General features: G+C 43.5%; 1 pseudogene; it reads left to right on the top strand.

The window, feature by feature from the left end:
* The window catches only part of LOC112074534 (unconventional myosin-IXAa-like), a 27,174-nt pseudogene that overhangs the window by 21,513 nt on the left and 1,922 nt on the right, over window positions 1–3,739 (top strand).

The raw sequence follows: 3,739 nt of genomic DNA, 5'->3' as shown, positions 1-3,739 counted from the left end.
GTTTTTGTTTGGTGTATTCTCCAGGATCGCAGGGCAGGAGGACACCAACCGTATGTCGGCCAACGCTCTGGCCATTGTCTTCGCCCCCTGCATCCTCCGCTGCCCCGACACCATCGACCCCCTGCAGAGTGTCCAGGACATCGGCAAGACCACAGCGTGAGACCACAATCCTGCTGCTGCTACTATAGTATCCTGCAGCTGCTGCTACTATAGTTTCCTGCAGCTGCTGCTACTATAGTTTCCTGCAGCTGCTGCTACTATATTATCCGGCAGCTGCTGCTACTATAGTATCCTGCAGCTGCTACTACTATAGTTTCCTGCAGCTGCTGCTACTATAGTTTCCTGCAGCTGCTGCTACTATAGTTTCCTGCAGCTGCTGCTACTATAGTATCCGGCAGCTGCTGCTACTATAGTATCCTGCAGCTGCTGCTACTATAGTATCCTGCTGCTGCTGCTACTATAGTATCCTGCTGCTGCTGCTACTATAGTATCCTGCTGCTGCTGCTACTATAGTATCNCTTATTATTGGTGTCCTTTAGTAGTGGTTTCTTTGCAGCAATTCGACCATGGAGGCCTGATTCACACAGTCTCCTCTGAACAGTTGATGTTGATGTCTGTTACTTGAACTCTGTGAAGCATTTATTTGGGCTGCAATCTGTGGTGCAGTTAACTCTAATGAAGTTATCCTCTGCAGCAGAGGTAACTCTGGGTAATCCTATCCTGTGGCGGTCCTCATGAGAACCAGTTTCATCATAGCGCTTGATGGTTTTTGCGACTGCACTTGAAGAAATGTTTAAAGTTCTTGACATTTTCCGTATTTTCTTTTTTTTCTTTTTTTCTTTAACCTTTATTTAACCAGGTAGGCCAGTTGAGAACAAGTTCTCATTTGCAACTGCGACACGGCCAAGATAAAGCAAAGCAGTGCGACAAAAAACAACACAGAGTTACACGTGGGATGAACAAAAGTACAGTCAATAACACAATAGAAAAATATACAGTGTGTGCAAATGGAGTAAGGAGGTAAGGCAATAAATATGCCATAGTAGCGAAGTAATTACAATTTAGCAAATGAACACTGGAGTGATATATGTGCAGATGATGATGTGCAAGTTGAAATACTGGTGTGCAAAAGAGCAAAAAAAGTTAATAAAAACAATATTGGGTTGAGGTAGGTAGTTGGATGGGCTATTTACAGATGGGCTATGTACAGCTGCAGCGATCGGTTAGCTGCTCAGATAGCTGATAATTCAAGTTAGTGAGGGAGATACAAGTCTCCAACTTCAGTGATTTTCCCAATTCGTTCCAGTCATTGGCAGCAGAGAACTGGAAGGAAAGGGTACCAGAGGGGGTGACCAGAGAAATATACCTGCTGGAGAGCGTGCTACGGGTGGGTGTTGTTATGGTGACCAGTGAGCTGAGATAAGGCGGGGCTTTACCTAGCAAAGACTTATAGATGACTTGGAGCAAGCGGGTATATGTAGCGGGCGCCAGCCGACGAGGGCACACAGGTCGCAGTGGTGGGTGGTATATGGGGCTTTGGTGACAAAACGGATGGCACTGTGATAGACTGTATTGACTGACGTTCATGTCTTTTAGTAATGGTGTACTGTCGTTTCTCTTTGCTTATTTGAGTTGTTCTTGCCATAATATGGACTTAGCCCTATTTGGTAAAAGACTATCTTCTGTATACCACCCCTGCCTTATCACAACACAACTGATTGACTCGCATTAAGAAGGAAATAAATTCCACAAATGAACTTTTAACAAGGCACAACTGTTAATTAAAATGCATTGGTGGTGAAGGTTGAGAAGGTTGAGAGAATGCCAAGAGTGTGCAAAGCTGTCATCAAGGCAAAGGGTGGCTACTTTGAAGAATCTCAAATATAAAACATATTTTTGATTTATTTAACACTTTTTGGGTTACTACAGGATTCCATATGCTATTTAATAGTTTTGATGTCTTCACTATTATTCTACAATGTAGAAAATAGTAAAAAATAAATGAAAAACCCTGGAATGACTAGGTGTGTCCAAACTTTAGACTGGTACTGTAAGTATTCACACCCCTGAGTCAATACATGTTAGAATCACCTTTGGCAGAGATTACAGCTGTGAGTCTTTCTGGGCAAGTCTCTTAAAGATAATTGTATGTGTGGGGTACAGAGATTAGGTAGTCATTCAAAAATCATGTTAAACACTATTATTGCACACAGACTCCATGCGACTTATTATTTTTCTCCTGCATTTATTTATTCTTACCATAACAAAGGGGTTGAATAGTTATTGACTCAAATGTTCAGCTTTTCATTTTTAATACATTTTTAAAAAATGTATCTAAAAACATAATTCCACTTGACATGATGGGGTATTGTGTGTAGGCCAGTGACTCAATCTCAATTCAATCTAATTTTAAATTCAGGCTCTAAACCAACAGCATGTGGAACAAGTCATGAGGTGTGATGAATACTTTCTGAAGGCACTGTTTTTGTTTGGTGTATTCTCCAGGATCGCAGGGCAGGAGGACACCAACCGTATGTCGGCCAACGCTCTGGCCATTGTCTTCGCCCCCTGCATCCTCCGCTGCCCGACACCATCGACCCCCTGCAGAGTGTCCAGGACATCGGCAAGACCACAGCGTGAGACCACAATCCTGCTGCTGCTACTATAGTATCTGCTGCTGCTGCTACTATAGTATCCTGCCTGCTGCTACAATAGTATCCTGCTGCTGCTGCTACTATAGTATCCTGCTGCTGCTTATAGCATCTCTCTGCTACTATAGTTTCCTGCAGCTGCTGCTACTATAGTTTCCTGCCGCTGCTGCTACTATAGTTTCCTGCAGCTGCTGCTACTATAGTATCCTGCAGTGCTGCTACTATAGTATCCTGCAGCTGCTGCTACTATAGTATCCTGCTGCTGCTGCTACTATAGTATCCTGCAGCTGCTGCTACTATAGTATCCTGCTGCTGCTGCTACTATAGTATCCTGCTGCCGCTGCTTATAGTATCCTGCTGCTGCTTACTATAGTATCCTGCTGCTGCGCTACTATAGTTTCCTTTAGCTTCTGCTACTATAGTATCCTGCTGCTGCTATAGCATCCTGCAGCTGCTGCTACTATAGTTTCCTGCAGCTGCTGCTACTATAGTTTCCTGCTGCTGCTACTATAGTATTACATAGATGTAGTACTAGACTGTAATGTGACCATGGCTCTTCCTGTTCTAGGTGTGTGGAGCTCATCATCGGAGAGCAGATGAATAGTACTGCGCCCGGCTGAAGGACATCAACAGTCTGGAGTTTGCCGAGAACAAAGCCAAGTGCAGTGACCCTCATTCGGAGATCAATGGTAAAGTCAAAAGTTATAGCTGTTCATCACCACTATCCACAGACTGTATTTGACAAGACATCAACTCCCATCAACTAGCTAACCTATCCTGTTAAAACACTGTTCTTAAATTAAACCTCCAACTAGCTAACTTATCCTGTTAAAACACTGTTCTTAAATTAAACCCTCCAACTAGCTAACTTATCCTGTTAAAACACCCTTCTTAAGTCAGCCTACCTTGAACTACCTCCTCTTCACACTAACTCTGTTTTCTCCCATTTTAATCCTGCCATTCCCCTTCCTGTCTTTCCTTTCCTAATCCGAAACCTGTACTAATTGCTGTTAGATTTATGACCATATCCCGCAGTACTGTCCCGGTATGTATCCACTCACTGTTACCAAGCCCAGGCTCGCCTAATC

Source organism: Salvelinus sp. IW2-2015, unplaced genomic scaffold, assembly GCF_002910315.2.
Source record: "Salvelinus sp. IW2-2015 unplaced genomic scaffold, ASM291031v2 Un_scaffold2673, whole genome shotgun sequence".
In the NCBI taxonomy this organism is placed as follows: Eukaryota; Metazoa; Chordata; class Actinopteri; order Salmoniformes; family Salmonidae; genus Salvelinus; species Salvelinus sp. IW2-2015.
This window is presented reverse-complemented; position numbering and strand designations above follow the sequence as displayed.